The sequence below is a fragment of the Castor canadensis genome, chromosome 13 (genome assembly GCF_047511655.1).
Source record: "Castor canadensis chromosome 13, mCasCan1.hap1v2, whole genome shotgun sequence".
NCBI lineage: Eukaryota > Metazoa > Chordata > Mammalia > Rodentia > Castoridae > Castor > Castor canadensis.
In genome coordinates, this window is record NC_133398.1 from 23293646 (window position 1) to 23315027 (window position 21382).

Below are 21382 nucleotides of genomic sequence, written 5' to 3' on the forward strand. Positions count from 1 at the left end.
CTTGCTGACCCCAGCAAGCTGTTTACTGTCAGCCTACCCAGAAACACACCAGTAGCAACCTGGCTACCCTTCAGAATTTAAGCTCTTTTTGTCACCAAGCTATTTCCATGCTTGCCTGCCTTGTGGTTTTGTTGTGCAGTCCTTCTTTGTGACTATAGTACTCCCTCACTTCCAAACCTTTCCTGTGTGCCAGTTGGAACATTCATTCCTTCTTAAACAAATTCTGTTATCTTTAAGCCTTCTTCTGAACAATCCTTCCACCTCCTGCCTTAACTGAACTGGGGCTCTCCCGAGAGGACACACGTCTCCCCAAGAGCCTATTCAAATGGAGGGGTGCTCATTCACCCAAGTCTCACTGACAACCTGTTCCTTTTCCCATTGCTTTTGTGAAGTTTATTCTTTCCAGCAAAACCATCTGCCAACTCCAGACATCACTGTTATCCATGACTACTGGTCCAGTAACCATATTCATGGACTATACTTGGCTCAGTCCTCTCTCTATCCAGACTCCTTGCATTGCCTGAGTAAATACTGTGTCCACATAACAATATTCCAAGGCTCTGTCCTCACAGTTCTTTGATATTTTAAACTTTGATGATGGGCAGGTAGAGTGACTCAAGCAGTAAGAGTGCCTGTCTAGCAAGCATGAGGCCCTGAGTTCAAACCCCAGTGCTGCCACCCATTTTCAGGACTATCGCTTGGCCCTCTCATCATCCCATCACGCCTTTTAAATTTGTGTTCTAATAGCTCATTGTGTGCCATAATTTCCTATGCACCCTGCTGTCTGTCTCTCTTGCTTGTTCTATGCTTTGGTCTCATTCTGGATCCATTTCTCGCAACTGAAAATGTGTAATAGTAGGAAAATATAAGGCATCAGTTATGTTTTGCTGGGCTTAAAACTAAGCAAAACTAATGAATTTACTTCTCATTAGCTGTCTTTTGCTCTGGAACTTTTCTGCTTATACGTATCAACTAGAAGTTAATAGGCTTCCTATCTATTTCACTTCTGGAACACCATGCTTAGTTAGCCAACACCATTGGTATGCATGAGTCAGAGTATCCTGGTCATTGCTTTGCCTCTGCTGTCCATTATGGCAAATATGCCCACCTTGCCTGTGATGGGTGAGTGCTGCCACATGGCCTCTGTCACTCTGGGATCTGTTATAACCATTACATTGAGTTTCCCAATTGAGTGACTGTGGCTCCCTCTGTAAGGTTTGATATACAGAGAAGAGCAATGGCAGAGCTCTTTAAGGGTACTGGGGCTCCCCTCACAAATCTGTTTTTTAAAGTACTGGGGAGGGGCACATCTAGATAGTCCCAGTGTGGAGGAGTAGGTTTTATATGGACCTTCCAATTTCTCTGAGTCTTTGAATCCTCTCATCAAGTAAACCAAGGAACATGAGGCCTGTCTGATTATTCATGGTAGGCCATCATTTGATGCACAGTTTAGCCAACCAATCAAATGAACTATTAGCACCTTTTTCAAACTCTGTAAGCAAACCCAGAATCTCTGCTTAGTGGGGCCATACTGATAAATTCAGCCTGATCTAATTTCATGCTCCTTCCAGTATTCATTCCACAGCCTTAAAACCTTATTCTCATACCTATTCTGCTTATTAGACTTGGAAGACTCAAGAAGTTCTTTAGGAGTGCAGTGAATCTCCTCATGGGCCACACTGTGTAACTCACCTTTAAAGGCCTGCAGGACTTGAGGCTGGTTATAGGTCTAGTGGCAAAGCTGGGTGATGAGGATGGGCCCAAGGGGCATAGGCAGTGTCTTGCTTGGCGCCTCTCTCAGGGAAGGTCATTACTGTTTCAATGCAGGGTTAGATTTCTCAGGCTGAGACGGAGAAGACAGTACCCCAGGGGATGGCAATACCACTACCACTAAGGATGCAGAGGCTTATAAATAAACTCCACAGAATTTGGGAGTTCAATGTCCTTGGTCTCAGCATCTCCATCCCGTTACAGGACCCCGTTCTTTTCCAACATGCCCTTACTTTAACTGCGGACCCTCCTCTTGGCTAAGAGTTAAATTTGTGTTGTAATTCAAATAGTCACATGATGAGGGTTTTTGGCAACTTCCATCCTGAGAAGCCTATAGATTTTTTATGTGCTTGGGAGCTGGGGAATTGAGCTCTGAGCTCGCTCTTTCCTTTGTTTTTCCAGAGATGCCAGGAGCAACCATCCAGCATCATTATAATCCTTACTTTTCCTGGTATGTTCAAAATTATCAAGTGTTGAGTCACTAAATTCTTGCTTCTTACAAGTAGTAAATTGAGAGTATCAAATGCAAGTTGGGCATAGCTCACGCCTGTAGTACTTGCTACTTAAGAGGTTAAGAGAGGGAGGATCACCATTCAAGACCAGCCTGGGCAAAAAGTTCATGGGACCCCATCTCAACCAGCAGCTGAATATAATGGTGAGTGCCTACCATCCCAAGCTACTTGAGAGGCTGAGACCAGGAGGATTGTGGTTCCAGATTAACCTGAGCAAAAAAGGTTTACAAGACCCCTTCTCAATAAAAAAGCTGAGTGCATTGGCACACACCTGTCATCCAGTAATGAGGGAAGTATAAAATGGGAGGACTGTAGTCCAGGTGACCTGGGAAAAAAGCAAGACCCTATCTCCAAAATAATCAGAGCAAAAGGGCTGGTGGCATGGCTTAAGTAGTAGAGCGCTTGCCTAGCAAGGACAAAGCCCTGAGTTCAAAGGTAAAGCCCTGAGTTCAAACTCTAGTACCACCCAAAACAAAACAAAAAAATAAATACCAAATGCATTTACTTTGCATATTTCCTTCTTTTTTTGTGGGATTGGGGTTTGAACTCAGGGCTTCATGCCTGCAAAGCAGGCTCTCTACCTCTTGCTCTGCCTCCAGTCCATTTTGCTCTGATTATTTTGGAGATGGGGGCTCGTGAACTATCTGGCTTTGAACCTTGATCCGTTCCATCTCAGCCTCCCAAGTAGCTGAGCCACTGGTGGCATGAGCCACCAGTGTCTGGCTCTGCATGTTTCTTTAAACAGTTTGAACCATGGGTTATCAGCACTCTTTATGCTATCAGAAGGCTTAATCAAATTAAGCCAATTAGCAAAATTCATCCTTATAATTCTGTTTCTTTAGAGCCATTCTTGGCACCAAAGTCTTTATTAGTCAGGTTTCTCTAGAGGAACAGAACTAGTATGTATATAAATAAATAGATATGTATATATATGTGCATATATAATATACATATGTATATATATGTGTGTGTATATATATAATTACAAAAGAAGATTAGTAGAATGGCTTTCACAATTGGAGGCTGGAGAGTCCAACAATGACCCTGTGCACAGTAGAGAGCCAGAGTACCTGGTAGCTGCTCAGTCTAAGAAGTTGGAACACTCAGAATAAGGGGCACCAAAGGCCTAGAAGCTCCCAGGAGGGTTGCTGGTGTGAGTCTGCATTGAAAGGCTGAAGAATCTGGGGTCTGATATCCATGGGTGATGGCTATAGCAATAGACACACTTCCTCAGGAAGAATGGAGCCTGCACCTGCTGGCTGACTTTCTCCTTTCCCACTTGTATTCCATCTGTGTACTCAGCCTGTTAAATCATGCTACCCATACTCAGGGTGGGTCTTTCCCCCTTGATTGCTTTTTCACATGCCAAAACCTCTGGAAATGCCCTCATAAACACACCCAGAAGTGTGTTCTACTCATTCCCTAGACATCACTTAATCCAATCAAGTTGATGGTCAAGATAACCATCACGTCACTTATCTCATGTCTGATCATATTTAACCCTTTACCTAAGAATTATCTTCTGGATCTTTTTGACACTGCTTTCCTATTGTTGTCATTCAGTTGATTAGTGGCTTGGCTCCTGGGATATATTTTATTGTATTTCAATTATTTTTAACTTAAGTCATCTAAAATACCTCTATTATAGCTTAATCCGATAACAAGAAGTCCAAATGTGGTCAGTCCAGGACTAAGAGGTGACTCAATGATGCCAGTGAGCCAGGTTCTTTCTTTCTTCCTGCCCTGACATGTTAGTGATGTCTGCTGCACCTGCAGGCTGTGTACATATTTCAGGTGGGAGGAAGGTTAGGAAAAGAGGCAGCACCAAGAGATTTCTGCTTATGTTTCTTCGATTAGAACTATGTTTCAAGGCCGCTCCTAGCTGACGGGAGGAAGACAACTGAGGCTTTTACAGACTAAGCTGCAAAGACAGGAATAAAGAGATGGGTTGAAAAAGAAGGTGAGTCTGCACCCTCTTCATCGCTCACCTCTGTTGATCAAAGGAAAAAAAACAATGATTCACACTCATAGCCTGGAATTGTTTTTAATGTTTCAACACATGTATATATTGTACAATTATTCAGATCGGGTAACTATTTCTGTGTCCTTGATCATTTATCATTTTTTCTAGCTTTTTAGAAACCAATACACAGTATGCTATCGTCATCTATAATCACACTACTGTGAAATAGAACTCCAGAACTTCTTTCTACTATCAAACTATAACTTCATACCAATTGAGCAATCTTTCCCCTCGTCCCCACCCCCACTCTCCCAGCCTCTGATAGCCACCATTCTATTCTCAACTTCTTTTTTAATTCATTTATTCATATGTGCATACATTCATATGTGCAACTTCTGTGAGATGAACTCTTACAGATTCCACATATGAGTGCAATCATGAAGTACTCGTCTTTTTCTTCCTTGCTTATTTTGTTTACCATAATGTCCTCCAGTTCAATGCTGCTTCAAATGACAGAATGTCTTAGTTTTAATGGCTGAATATATTCCATTGTGTATATGTGCCATATTTTCTTCATTCATTCATCAGGTGTAGACACTTTCCATTTCTTGTCTATTGTGAATAGTGCTGCAGTGAACATACTGACTTCCATTCCTTTAGTTATTTACCTAAAAGTGTGATCACTGAATCATGTGGTAGTTCTATTTAAATTTCTTGTAAAAATTTTGAGGAAATTCTGTACAGTTTTTTGCAATGGCTGTAGTTATTTACATTCCCACCAAGAGTATGAGAGGGTTCTCTCCTTTCCATATCCTTGCCAACAGTTACTATATAGTTCATCATTTTGAGAACTGCCATTCAAACTGGAGTAAGGCGCTATCTCATTACGGTTGTGATTGCATTTCCCTGGAGATTATCGATGCTGGGTATTTTGTTCATATACTGGTTGGCCATTTGTATATTTTCCTTTGAGAAATATCTATTGCCCCTTTTTAATCAGGTTATTACTATTGTTATTATTGTAATTGAATTATAGTTTGTTACATATTCTACAGTATAGATTTTTTTTTTTTTGGTGGGACTGGGGTTTGAACCCAGGGCTTTATGCTTGCAAAGTAGATGCTCTTACTGCTTGAGCCATACCTCTAGTCCATTTTGCTATGGTTATTTTTTGGAGATGGAGTCTTGTGAACTATTTTCCCAGGCTAGCCTTGAACAATGTTTCTCCTGATCTCAGCCTCCCAAGTAACCAGGATTATAGGTGTGAGCCACTGGTGCCTGGCCTAGATTGTTCTTTTTATTCAAAGGGAAAAATTATGGAGGGCAGAGTGGCTCTAGGTGAATGTTTCTCTTTTTTTCCCCCTCATCTACCTACCTCCAAATCTCTCTCATCAAATTTAGGGGTAAAATATTTCTTTCCAAACTTCCTCAACTTTATCCCACCACTTTGTGCAATTATTTCAAGAATGGTAATGCAAACAATCTGCTGCCTACAGGAGACCCACCTCATTGACAGAAATAAGCACTGGTTGAGAGTGAAAGGCTGGAAGAAGATTTACTAAGCCAATGGTCCCTGAAAACAGGCAGGGGTAGCAATTCTTATATTGGACAAAGTAGACTTCCAACTTACTTTGATCAAACAAGATAAAGAAGGACACTCCATACTAATAAAAGGGAAACACACCAAAAGGAAATAACAATTATCAACCTATATGCACCCAATGTCAATGTACCCAATTTCATCAAACATACTCTGAAGGATCTAAAAACATATATAAACTCCAACACAGTGGTAGTGAGAGACTTTAATACCCTCCTATCACCAATAGATAGGTCATCCAAACAAAAAATCAACAAAGAAATCCTTGAACTAAATCACATCATAGATCAAATGGACCTAGCTGATGTCTACAGAATATTTCATCCAACTTCTGCACAATATACATTCTTCTCAGCATCCCATGGAACCTTTTCCAAAATTGATCATATCTTAGGGCACAAAGCAAGCCTCAGCAAATGTAAGAAAACAGAAATAATCCCATGCACTCTGTCTGACCACAATGCATTAAAACTAGAAATCAACAACAAGAACAGCAGTAAAAAACACACAAACAATTGGAAGCTGAACAACACATTACTCAGCGATGAATGGGTCACTGATGAAATAAAAGAGGAAATTAAAAGGTTCCTGGAAGTTAATAAAAATGAAAACATGACCTACTGGAACCTATGGGACACAGCAAAGGCAGTCCTGAGAGGAAAGTTTATAGCCATGAGTGCATATATCAAAAGGACAGAAAGATCTCAAATCAATGACCTAACACTATAGCTGAAACTCCTAGAAAAACAAGAACAAACAAACCCCAAAACAAGCAGAAGGAAAGAAATAATTAAGATAAGGGCTGAAATCAATGAAATAGAAACAACAACAACAACAAAAAACCATACAAAGAATCAATGAAAAAAAAGCTGGTTCTTTGAAAAAATAAATAAGGTTGACAGACCCCTGGCAAACCTGACTAAAATGAGGAGAGAAAAAACACAAATCAGTAAAATCAGAAACTCAAAAGGAGAGATAACAACAAACACCACAGAAATCCAGGAAATCATCAGAGACTGCTTTGAGAACCTGTACTCTAATAAATTTGAAAATCTCAAAGAAATGGATGGATTTCTAGAAACTTACAACCACCCAAAACTGAACCAAGAGGAAATTAATCACCTGAATAGATCTATAACACAAAAAGAAATTGAAGCTGCCATCAAGAGCCTCCCAAAAAAGAAAAGTCCAGGACCTGATGGATTCACTGCTGAATTCTATCAGACCTTTAAAGAAGAACTGATACCAACTCTCCTTAAACTGTTCCATGAAATAGAAAGGGAAGGAAAACTGCCTAACACATTTTATGAAGCCAACATTACTCTCATCCAAAAACCAGACAAAGACACCTCCAAAAAGAACTACAGGCCAATTTCCCTAATGAACATCGATGCAGAAATCCTCAATAAAATAATGGCAAACCGAATCCAACAACACATTAGAAAGATCATTCACCACAACCGAGTTGGCTTCATCCCAGGGATGCAGAGGTGGTTCAACATATGCAAATCTATAAATGTAGGACAGCACATTAATAGAAACAAAGACAAAAACCACTTGATCATCTCAATAGATGCAGAAAAAGCCTGTGACAAGATTCAACACGACTTCATGGTAAAAGCTCTAAGAAAACTGGGAATAGAAGGAATGTACCTCAACATTGTAAAGGCTATATATGACAAACCTACAGCCAACATCATACTTCATGGTGAAAAACTGAAACAATTCTCCCTAAAATCAGGAACTAGACAAAGATGCCCACTATCCCCTCTCCTATTCAACATAGTACTGGAATTTCTAGCCAGAGCAAGAAGAAGAAATAAAAGGAATACAAATAGGTAAAGAGAGTGTCAAAATATCCTTGTTTGCAGATGATATGATCCTATACCTTAAAGACCCAAAAAACTCTACCCCAAAACTCTTAGACACCATAAATAGTTACAGTAAGGTGGCAGGATACAAAATCAACCTACAAAAATCATTAGCTTTTTTATACACCAACAATGAACAAACTGAGAAGGAATATATGGAAACAATTCCATTCACAATAGCCTCAAAAAAAAAAATCAAATACCTAGGAGTAAATTTAACAAAGGATGTGAATGACCTCTACAAGGAGAATTACAAACTCCTGAAGAAAGAGATTGAGGAAGACTACCGAAGATGGAAAGATCTCCCGTGCTCATGGATCAGTAGAATCAACCTAGTAAAAATGGCTATACTACTGAAAGCAATCTACATGTTTAATACAATTCCCATCAAAATCCCAATGACTTTCATCACAGAGATTGAAAAATCTACCCTAAAGTTCATTTGGAAACATAAGAGACCACAAATAGCCAAGGCAATACTCAGCAAAAAGAGCAATACTAGAGGTATCAAAATACCTGACTTCAAACTATATTACAAAGCAATAACAATAAAAACAGCATGGTATTGGCACAAAACAAACATGAAGACCAGTGGAACAGAATAGAGGACCCAGATATGAACCCACACAACTATACCCACCTCATTTTTGACAATGGTGCCAAAAATATACAGTGGAGAAAATACAGCCTCTTTAACAAATGTTATTGGGAAAAGTGGTTACCCGTCTACAAGAAACTGAAACTCGATCCATGTCTATCACCCTGTACTAGTATCAACTCAAAATGGATCAAGGACCTAAATATCATTCCTGAAACTCTGAAGTTACTACAGGAAGGAGCAGGAAACACTCTGGAAGAAATAGGTATAGGCAAAGTCTTCCTCAATAGAACCCCAGCAGCCCAGCAACTAAGAAAAGATGGACAAATGGGGCTTCATAAAATTAAAAAGCTTCTGCACAACAAAAGAAATGGTCTCTAAACTGAAGAGACCACCCACAGAGTGGGAGAAAATATTTGCCAGCTGTACATCAGACAAGGGACTGATAACCTATAGGGAACTTAAGAAACTAAACTCTCCTAAAATCAATGAACCAATTAAGAAATGGGCAACTGAACTAAACAGAACTTTTTCAAAAGAAGAAATTCAAATGGCCAAAAAAACACATGAAAAAATGCTCACCATCTCTGGCCATAAAGGAAATGCAAATCAAAACCATACTAAGATTCCACCTCACCCATGTTAGAATAGCCATCATTCAAAACACCACCAACAACAAGTGCTGGCGAGGATGTGAGAAAAAAGGAACCCTCGTACACTGCTGGTGGGAATGCAGGCTGGTGCAACCATTCTGGAAAAAAATTTGGAGACTTTTAAAAATCTAAACATAGACTGGCCATATGATCCAGCAATCCCACTCCTGGGGATATACCCAAAGGAATGCAACACAGGTTACTCCAGAGGCACCTGCACACCCATGTTTATTGCAGTGCTATTCACAATAGCCAAGTTATGGAAACAACCAAGATGCCCACTACTGATGAATGGATCAAGAAAATGTGGTACTTGAACGCAGTGGAATTTTATTCAGCCATAAAGAAAAATGAAATCTTACCATTTGCAGGTAAATGGATGGAACTGGAGAACATCATTCTGAGTAAGGTCAGCCAGGCTCAGAAGACCAAAAATCTATGTTGTCCCTCATATACGGACTTTAGATCTAGTGCAAATGCAGTAGTGGGTTGGATTTGGATCACAAAAAAAGGGGAGAGCACATATGGGAGATATAGGAACAGGTAGAAAACCCAAAACATGAAAGCATTTGATGTCCCCACTCCAGAGGAACTAATACATAAACCTTAAAATGACAGGTTTTCATGAGCAGGGGATCAGGAACCAAGGTAAAAATCAGTTAGAGTTGAATCAACATGGGTCATAACACATGGGTACAGGAAAGCAATAGCAGGAATCTTCTGTATAGCTATCCTTAACTCAACTAGCAAAAATGCTTTGTCTTCCTTATTATGCATATGTTCTTTTTTCAACAAAATCAGTGATAAGGGCAGAATGGGACCTGCCTGAAACTGAGGAGGGGAGGGACAGAAGGGTGGGTGAGGGGGGTCAGGGTGGAGAAATGACCCAAACAATGTATGCACATGTGAATAAATAAACAAACAAAAAATAAAAAAGCATTATCCTAATGAATAAAAATATAATCAAATTTGAAAAAAAAAGAATGGTAATGCATGGATTCAATGGTTAGTAAGGTAGAAATTTTCATTGGATCGTATATAGGTCATTTTTGTTCAGTAACTGTACTTCTTTCTTCTCCTTTTGCCACCATCTATTTTTAGGGAGAGGACATTTGTAAATACGTATTTATATCTGTAGACTTCCCAGAGTGTCCCTATGTTTTCTAGGAAGATGATTTGTGGCTCCCAGAGCTTTTATATCTCACTTTTCTAATTTCTAATACCCAGCAGGGCTTTCTTATTTGTTTTTTGCTTTTTCCTTGTATGCTCCGACTGCTACTTGGCATTTGGGCCACTCCAGAACATTCAGTGGCTTGTTCCATTTCTTTTATGTGCTTCCATGGCCACAGCAGGTTCACAGTTGCAGCGCAAGTGTGGAGAAGGTCAGAGAATGCTAATGGGACATTAAGCAGCAAGTGTTCCCACTTGACTTTGTTGAAAATAAAATTGAATTGAGAGAAGGAGAAAATGCAATTCTAATTTAATGTAGCAGGTCTTAAGTTAGGGCTTTTATGCTAGTCATTGACAGATATAATTGACAAAGTGATCGTACTCACCCTCACTCTAAAAATGACCGTAGGAGTGAGTGGTGGGTCATTAATTTGTGAGTCACCAGACACATTTCCAACTGACTACTTCTTTTGTAACATATAAGGTAAATTTGAATGTGCTAAATAAGCAAATGAGCAAAAAACATATACATTACAGGTGGCTCATACCTTGGGAGTCTGAGGTCAGGAGGATCATGATTCAAAGCCAGGCCAGGCAAATAGTTCCTGAGACCCCCAACTCCAAACATAAACCAAGTAAAATGGACTGGAGTCGTGGCTCAAATAGTAGAGTGTCTGCTTTGTGAGCATGAAGCTCTGAGTTCAAACCCTAGTCTAACCAAAAGTGTACATTAGAACTATGATGAAATTTGACTTTGAGATTAAATATAATTTTGGGGTGTGTCCTCCTACAATTATAAATCAAAGGACCTTTTATCCACTTACAGTGGATACATCATCCCTTTAAGTGCAGTGTTAGGTATTCTTGCTCTTCCCCTTAGACATCATGATGAAGTGAGATGGTCAGGTGGTGACAGATAGGAGCTCTAAGTTCAAGTCCTGGACCTCCCATTTACTAGCTCTATCAAATGAAACAGATCACTTGACTCCTGACTCAGTTTTGCCATCTACAGAATGGTAAGAGTAGTATATTTAATACACTTGTTGGGAGTACCACATAGCAGAATATAGTTTGCAAATTACAAAGCACAGTATATGTACAAGTATGTATTATTTTGTAAACTGCCTTTTTTATGTAACAAAGCCACAACACACTTTTAAGTAGATGCATACTATTATACGAATGAAGTATTTATATGGATTTATTTCATCTTGTTTTACGGCCAGGCGTGGTGGTCCATGCCTGTAAGCCCAGGCTGAGGCAGAAGGATCACGATGTCTAGCAGTCTGGGCCACATAGTGTCAAAATTTTAAAACAAAACCAAAACAAAAAAACAAAAGCAAAACAAACAATAAAAAAAAATCCCTGCTGCCTGTAGACAATCCTTTGAGTCTATACATTTTTTAATGAAAATATTAGTTCCCTCTAAGCATTCCTGTGGCTCAACAGCACATGGAAGTCAAAAAACATTCATATGCGAATGTTAACTTTGCCTTCTATTTTCTGATTGGTTAGATTATAATCTCTCTTAATTCAGAAAACATGCCTTATTCTCATTTTATCTCCAGAATGTAGGCTTTTGAACTAATGACAACATTAATTATTGCTTTTGTATTATGTTTCCCCATGATTTCTCTCACCAAAAATTCTTGTATTGTATGTTTTCATATATTTTTATTTTTCATTGAAAGCAGCTTATTTCACCCAAACATGCTTTCAGGTATACAGACAGTGATGAACCAGGCACAATCTGGGTAAATGTCCTGTGGGTACAGCCATAAAGTGTACACTGAGCAACAACAAAAATGGTTACAATAGTGGTTTCTCTGTCTCACACTTTTAACTTCTTTTTTGGTGGTTTAAGAGTCATTTCTAGCTCAATTTATTAATTATGGTTTGAACACCAAAATTGAGCTTCATGGAGGATTGCACCGACATGCTCCATTGTACATGCCTCACAAAGAGGAAACCTAACGCACACATATGGGCTGAAGGAAGGAGGGAGGTGTAAAGCCTCCAGTAGATGTCCAGGGTCCCAGTACTATTTTTGTGTACCCCTCCACAGAAAGGTCATACATCAGTGGAGCATGGAAGCAGAGTAAAAGTTTAATACTCTCATAGTTATTGAGAGAATTTTGATGCAAATTCTACAGTTCTATTTTGAAAACTACTGAGGGTATACTTTAAAAGAGGAACATTGACTGGGTGCTGGGGTCTCATGCCTGTAACCCTAGCTACATGGGTGGTTGGAATCAGGAGGATTGTGATTTGAGGCCAGCTTGGGGAAATAGTTCACAAGACTCCATCTTCAAAATAATCAGAGCAAAATGGACTGGAGGAGTGGCTCAAGTGGTATTGAACCTGTTTTGCAAGCACAAAGCCCTGAGCTCAAACTCCAGTTCCACCAAAAGAAAAAAGTAAAAAGAAAAAAAGAAGGCACATTGTATTTTCACTTCTGATAAGGACTAACCAGCAAGTAAATCACGCACCTTTGTCTTCCTGTCATATTATTTTTGAAATAATCAGTAATTGCTGCTTTGATTTTCTGTTCATCTGTTTGATGTGTTTATTATGAAAGTTGTTAATACAGGGGAAGACACTTTCTACTTACAATCAGTAATTGTTAACATTTTGCCATTTCCTTCATCTACCCATCTGTCTATCTAATTTTCTTCTTTTTTTTTTCGGCATTGGGAATTGAACCCAGGGCCTCATGCTTGCTAGGCAAGCACTCTACTACCTGAGTGATACCCTCAGCCTGCCTATCTAATTTTTTGCTCAAAAATTTGAACCTAAATAGCAGACAACGTGACCTTTCAGCCTTAAAGACTTCATCATGCATCTTCTAAGAGGTGAGGCGTTCTCTTCAGTTATCACAGCAGCATCATGCATAAGCAAATTCACATTAATTCATAATATTGTCTATTATCTATTTTATAACCTATTTTATAAAATTGTCCCATCAACATAATTTAGGCTAGGATCCAATCAAAATTCAACATCACATTTGATTATCAGGTCTCTTCAGTCTCTTATTAATTTAAAATCTCTATGTTTTCTGAGTACGTTGACTTTTCCGTTGGAGCGCCTGTGTCCTGTGTTCTTCGTATTTGCATCCTTTCAGGAGGCACAAAAATCATATTGCCTCAACACTTGTGATGCCAACTCTGGTTTGGTTGGTTGGTTAAGATAGTGAATGCTGGATATTTCTGTTATAAGAATACACATTTCCTATTGTAATTATGGAATATTTGATGCCATACCAATATTCTGTCTCCTGATAATCTTGTATCTAATGATTTTAGCACCTATTGAATAAGTTATTATATTGAAGGTTGGATCAGGCGATTTTCTAACTCCATCTTTTGTTTTATATTTATTAGTTAGGAATCTTTAAGGTGACGCTCTCTCTTTTCCCTTCCTTCTCTCTCTCTACCTTTTCCTTTCCCTCTCTCTGAAATCATTACATGAACATGGACTTTTGTTTTTTGTATTATGTTCAGTCATAATCAAATGAATTTTGAAGCTCATACAGGTCCCAAACGACTAATGGGAACCCTACAAACTAGTTCGGTATGCTACTGACATGACCCCCTGACCTTTTGGAGCCTCCTTGCTTTCTGTCTTCTTCAGATCCGGAATTAATCATTCTTCCAAGGAATGCTGCTTCCTTTTAGTGTACAGTGATATGTAGAACCCAAGAGGGGTGAGGATAGGTAAGACACCTAAAAAATCAGCTAGCATTTGTTGCCCTTAACACAGAGAAACTAAAGCAGATACCTTAAAGCAACTGAGGCCAATAGGAAAAGGGGACCAGGAACTAGAGAAAAGGTTAGATCAAAAAGAATTAACCTAGAAGGTAACACCCATGCACAGGAAATCAATGTGAGTCAATGCCCTGTATAGCTATCCTTATCTCAACCGGCAAAACCCCTTGTTCCTTCCTATTATTGCTTATACTCTCTCTACAACAAAATTAGAAATAAGGGCAAAATAGTTTCTGCTGGGTATTGAGGGGGGGAGAGAGGTAGGGGGTGGAGTGGGTGGTAAGGGAGGGGGTGGGGGCAGGGGGGAGAAATGAACCAAGCCTTGTATGCACATATGAATAATAAAATAATAAAAAAAAAGAAAAAGAAAAAATGCACTAATGGGGAATTAGATCTATTTTCTAACATAATTTGAAAATGGTTAATAAATTTAGCTTAAGCTATTTCATTACATACACTATTTATGTACACATATAACATATACACATACGTATTTTTCAGCTACATAAAAAATTTTGCATATTTTAATTTTTTAACATGAAAAAACACTGCAATTTCTTCTCCTAAAATACCTGAGGGCAGACAATACCTCAAATGCCCAAGACCACACTGAACATGTACCTAGAGCTACAATTACAAGATTTATAGGTCAATTCAAGTCTCTGAAATTCCAGTTCACTATGTTTGTAACCTGAGCACTATTTCCTTTCTAGAAAAAAACAAGTTTAGAGTTGGAAGATGAGCTGTATCTAACAACATAATAGCAAGCATCAATTTTTAAAAACCTATTAGCAGTGGCCTTTGGGGTTAAATACTGTATTACCAAATAGATTGAAGGGGGAGCAGGGAGCTCTCTTCCTTGTCAAAATATAGATTAGGTCACATGTACCACCCTCTACCACACTTGAACTTCCAGCAGAAGAAAAAACTTAATGAATCAGGCCTTGAAATCTCCTTCTTGGATAAGTCTGGAGAGGGGGGAAAAACAGATATGAAGGTTAGACATTATGAGGTCAAGAATCATCAACTGAATGGAACTTGATGTTTAAACAGAAACAGGTAAAATATCAGGGTAGACAGCAAAACCTTCAGCCCTTGAATGCCAAAAGAGGCTCTGCTGACTGAAGATATATATAATTAAAACTTAAACTGCAGCTGAATAGTAGGTATTGTTCCCTTCCAAAAAGTTATAAAGGTCAGTTAGCTTAAATGGTATTTTATTGCACACACTTTAAAAAGACCTTGAACAATTAAAGCAATGAAATACATTCCATGTTATCATTTTAAGCATTCTTAGAAGCATAAAAAGAAAGCACATTCCAATGTAAAAAAATGTTAACTCCTTCTCTTCCTTTACACAACATTTATTTTAAGGCTTGTAAGCATTTTCAGTAGAGTTCCCATGCACTCATTCTTGTTTGGGTAAATTTCTTGGTCATCCAGCAGTTTTCACTTGTGTGTCAGGGAGGTGGTAAGTCAGAACTGCAGCCTATCAAGTGAGATGTTAACTAAGATTCCATCAAAGAAGTGGATCAACAATCAAGGCTCAAGTGAGCAGCTCAGGAACCAAACATTTCCTTTGTCTTTTTTTTTTTTGATGTGTGTGTTACTGGGGCTTGAACTCAGGGTCTTCACCTTGAGCCACTCCTCCAGCTCTTTTTGATATGGGTATCTTCAGGGTCTCACTAACTATTTGCCCAAGCTGGCTTCGAAACACGATCCTCCTGATCTCTGCCTCCTGAATAGCTAAGATTACAGGTGTGAGCCACCAGCGCCCACCCAAACATTTTCTTTTTTTTTTTTAATTATTCATTTATTCACATGTGCATACATTGTTTGGGTCATTTCTCCTCCCTGCTTGACTTCCCCACCCTTTCCCCCCTCCCCGCCCCTCACTTCCAGGCAGAACCTGTTCTGCCCTTATCTCTAATTTTGTTGAAGAAAAGACATAAGTATAATAAGGAAGACAAAGCATTTTTGCTAGTTGAGTTAAGGATAGCTATACAGAAAGATTCCTAGCATTGCTTTTGTGTACAAATATGTTACAATCCATGTTGATTCAACTCTAACTGATCTTTACACTGTTTACTGATTCTCTTCTCTTGTTGACCTCTGTCGCTTTAAGGTTCCTGTATTAGTTCCTTTGGAGTGGGGACATCAAACACTTTCATGTTTTGGGTTTTCTACCTATTCCTATATCTCCTGTATGTGCTCTCCCCTTGTCTTGTGATCCAAGTCCAACCACATTGCTGCATTTGCCCTAATCTAAAGACCACACATGAGGGATAACATACAAATTTTGGTCTTCTGAGTGTGGCTAACCTCGCTCAGAATGTTCTCCAGTTCCATCCATTTACTTGCGATTGATAAGATTTCATTCTTCTTCATGGCTGAGTAAAATTCCATTGTGTACAAGTACCACATTTTCTTGATCCATTCATCAGTAATGGGGCATCTTGGTTGTTTCCATAACTTGGCTATTGTGAATAGCGCTGCAATAAACATGGGTGTGCAGGTGACAAAAAAAAGTGTACTTTTTTATTTCAAGGTGTTATTTGCTTCTAGGCTTTTTTGGTACACAGATCTAGCAAATGGATATCTTTTAAAATTCATGGCTGGGCACTAGTGGCTCACACCTGAAATCCTAGCTATTTAGGAGGCTAAGATTGGAAGGATTGCAACTCGAGACCAGCCTAAGCAAAAAACTTTGCAAGATCCTATTTAATAGGAGAAACGATGTGGTGACACATGCCTGTCATCCCAGCTATGGTGTAGAGCATAAAATAGGAAGATAGCAGTCCAGGCTGGCCTGGATGAAAAGCAAGACCCTGTCTCCAAAACAGCCAGAGGAAAAAAGGACTGGAGACGTGGCTCAAGTGCAAAGCCCTGAGTTCAAACTCCAGTTCCACCAAAAAAAAAAAAAAAAAAAAAGAGGATGCCAATTAAGATTGTCACTATTGGTCTTTGCTTTTAGTTTTTGTCCCTGCTCTTACACTGTAAGTCTTACCTTAAAACTAACACAATTTCTTAATTGTTTTCTACTACAATATACATGAAATGGTTGTAAAATAAAAATAGAAATATTATCACTAACAGTAAACTTGATATGTTTTTGTCCTTAGAATAAACTCCTCTGTAAATTTGCAGTCATCATACTTTGTCTAAAAGTTTTGGCAATAATTCTTCAGGTGATGATACAGCCAATTTGATATATTAGGTTCATTTGTTTGTAATTATATACAAACCTAGAAATTTATTTATTCATTTTTGAATGTGTAAAACATTAACATGGCCCCAAATTCAAAACTATGTAAAAGGTGTACCTGGAAAAATCTGACTTCCAGCTTTACCTCATCCATACATACTCTGATGGGTAGCTATCCTAATAACTTTGTGTTTATCTTTCAACATTGTGACTGCATAGAGGTCCACTGTGTGGGTACCCCAGAGGTTAGGTGGCCCACCTTTCCTGTGTGGATTCATTGATTACAGACCTTTGATACTAAAAATATTCTTCACTGAATAACCTTGAGCAAAGTATGAAGATACGTCTTTAGTGTTGATTCCTGAGTAAGGGAGAGCTTGGTCAGAGGACGAGTGTATATGTACTTTTGTTAGAAACTGCCAAAGTCCCCTACAAAACAGTGGTTTTTTTTTTTTTTTTTTTGTATTTTCATGATAAAAAATAAATAAGAGCACTTATTTCTTCATATCTTGTCATCAAAGGTACTCTGAAGCTTTTGGATACTTGCTAATCCTAAATTTATAATTCAGTGTATTTATTCACTCTTTCCTTGGGATGAATGATATTGACTATTTTTTTTATATGTTTAAGAGACATGTTTTTTTCTTTTTTTTTGTGACCTTCTGACTTTCTGCTTTGGACTGCCTCTTCAGTCATATGAATGCTTACCCATTTGGTCTAACTGTGGACATATTTTCAAAGCAGCATTTCTATTTTATTTATTGTTTTTTGGGGGAGACTGGGGTTTGAACTCAGGGCTTTGCATTTGCAAAGCAGGTGCTCTACTGCTTGAACTATACCTCCAGTCCATTTTTCTCTGATTGTTTTGGAGATGGGGTCTCATGAACTCTTTGCCCAGGCTGGCCTTGAACCATGATCCTCTTAATCTTAGCCTCCCAAGAAGCTAGAATTACAGGCATGAGCCATAGTCACCCAGCAGCATTTTTATTTTAATTTTTTGCTCTCTGCCAAACTGTTCCCAGCTATAGCCAATATTAACCATCTGGTGTGTCATCTTCTTTTTGTCTCTCAATGAATGCTCAAATGATCATATATATGTGCTTCCATTTTTTAAAAATGGGAACATTATATATTGTTCTCTGTAACTCAGCATTTCTTTTTTTCTCTCTCTTAACCATGACATCCTTCCAAGTTAATATAATTTAATGTGTCCTTCTGAATGGTCATATAATATCCCTCAAAATGTGATGCTCTGTTCAAACACTTTCCAGCAGGTGGGTATTCCATTTGTTTCTAGTGTTTTACTACCACAGACATTGCCAGCTTTCTTAGCTTTCCATCACTGTGACAAAGTCCCTGAGATCATCAAGTTATAAGGAGGAAAGGTTTATTTTGGCTCATAGTTGCAGAGGTTTCAGTCCATGGTTGTTTGTCCAGGTTGCCTTTGGGCCACTGCTGAGTGAGACAGTCCATCATAGTAGTAGAAAGAGAGGAGAAAGGAGGGAGGAGAGAGAGGAAGAAGAAGGAGGAGGAGGAGGAGGAGGTAGAGTAGAGAAGAGAGAAAAGAGGCTGGGGTCTCAATATTCCTTTCTTTTTCTTTTCTTTTTGTGGTACTGGGGGTTGAACTCAGGGTCTACACTTTGAGCCACTCTGCCAGCCCTGTTTTGTGTTGTTTTTTTTCAAGATAGTGTCTCGAGAACTATTTGCCCAGGCTGGCTTTGAACCACGATCCTGCTGATCTCTGCCTCCTAAGTAGCTAGAATTACAGGCTTCAGTCACCAGTGCCTGTCTCAATATCCCTTTCAAGGTTATGCCCCCAGTGACTTTTTGCAATTATACCTACAGCCTAAAGTTTTCATCTCCTCTCAATAGCACCACCATCTGGGGACCAAGTCTTCAACACTGGGCCTTTGGGGAAACATTCCAGATCCAAACTATAACCCAAGCATAAATATTCATAATATCTTAAAATATTTCAATGCAAATTTTATAACATTTTCACTTGTAGGATTTTATCCTATAAAAATATGTGAATAAACATAAAAAGATAGTAGCATAATGATGTTTATTGTAACTTTTATGCATCTGTATCAGAGAAATAAACTAGAAACAGCTTGGATAGCCTGTATATCTCTCAATAAAGCACCAATCAAATTAGGTACATTCATAAAGTGATATATTTTTTTTTCATTTTTCTTTTATTATTCATATGTGCATACAAGGCTTGGTTCATTTCTCCCCCCTGCCCCCACCCCCTCCCTTACCACCCACTCCGCCCCCTCCCTCTCCCCCGCCTCAATACCCAGCAGAAACTATTTTGCCCTTATTTCTAATTTTGTTGTAGAGAGAGTATAAGCAATAATAGGAAGGAACAAGGGTTTTTGCTGGTAGAGATAAGGATAGCTATACAGGGCATTGACTCACATTGATTTCCTGTGCGTGGGTGTTACCTTCTAGGTTAATTCTTTTTGATCTCACCTTTTCTCTAGTACCTGTTCCCCTTTTCCTATTGGCCTCAGTTGCTTTAAGGTATCTGCTTTAGTTTCTCTGTGTTAAGGGCAACAAATGCTAGCTCGTTTTTTAGGTGTCTTACCTATCCTCACCCCTCCCTTGTGTGCTCTCGCTTTTATCATGTGATCAAAGTTCAATCCCCTTGTTGTGTTTGCCCTTGATCTAATGTCCACATATGAGGGAGAACATACGATTTTTGGTCTTTTGGGCCAGGCTAACCTCACTCAGAATGATGTTCTCCAATTCCATCCGTTTACCAGCGAATGATAACATTTCGTTCTTCTTCATGGCTGCATAAAATTCCATTGTGTATAGATACCACATTTTCTTAATCCATTCGTCAGTGCTAGGGCATCTTGGCTATTTCCATAACTTGGCTATTGTGAATAGTGCCGCAATAAACATGGATGTGCAGGTGCCTCTGGAGTAACAGTCTTTTGGGTATATCCCCAAGAGTGGTATTGCTGGATCAAATGGTAGATCAATGTCCAGCTTTTTAAGTAGCCTCCAAATTTTTTTCCAGAGTGGTTGTACTAGTCTACATTCCCACCAACAGTGTAAGAGGGTTCCTTTTTCCCCGCATCCTCGCCAACACCTGTTGTTGGTGGTGTTGCTGATGATGGCTATTCTAACAGGGGTGAGGTGGAATCTTAGCATGGTTTTAATTTGCATTTCCTTTATTGCTAGAGATGGTGAGCATTTTTTCATGTGTTTTCTGGCCATTTGAATTTCTTCTTTTGAGAAAGTTCTGTTTAGTTCACATGCCCATTTCTTTATTGGTTCATTAGTTTTGGGAGAATTTAGTTTTTTAAGTTCCCTGTATATTCTGGTTATCAGTCCTTTGTCTGATGTATAGTTGGCAAATATTTTCTCCCACTCTGTGGGTGTTCTCTTCAGTTTAGAGACCATTTCTTTTGATGAACAGAAGCTTTTTAGTTTTATGAGGTCCCATTTATCTATGCTATCTCTTAGTTGCTGTGCTGCTGGGGTTTCACTGAGAAAGTTCTTACCTATACCTACTAACTCCAGAGTATTTCCTACTCTTTCATAAAGTGATATTTTATATAGCAAGTGAAAATGAGACTGATACCTGATTTAAGATTTTCCTAAGTGTTGATAACTGAAAAAAAAAAAAGCAAGTTTCAGGCTTGCTTTTATGTACTTCACATTATATGATAAATGCCATCAAGCTGAAAAAAATCTGCTTGTGTCTGCACTGACAACTTCTGCTGGGATATATAGAAATTGTCAAGTTATCTTCTGAGAATTACAGTGAGGGATGTGAAAGGAGCCAGAAGGATTTTACTTTTCACTCTATGCCTTTCTGTACATTTGGAGTTCCTCTCCCTCCCTTTTTCATTATTCAAAAATTCAAACATATAGAAAATTATTTTTTGGTGGTGGCTTGTGTGTGTGTGTGTTTGTGCATGTGTGTGTGGCAGGGTTTGAACTCAGGGCAAGTGCTCATAAAGCAGGCACTTTACCACTTGAGTCACTTCTCCAGTCCATTTTGCTCTGGTTATTTTGGAGATGGGGTCTTGCAAACTCCCAGATGGCCTCAAACTGCAATCCTCCCCATCTCAGCCTCCCAAGTAGCTAGGATTACAGGTGTGAGCCACCAGCACCTGGCTAAACATATGGAAAGTTTTAAAAACTGTACTGTGAATACCAATAACTTACTACTTAGATGCTATAATTAATGCTTTGCTACAATTGCTTTAGCACCAAATTCTAAAAAGCAAGGATGAGAAATGATTTTTAC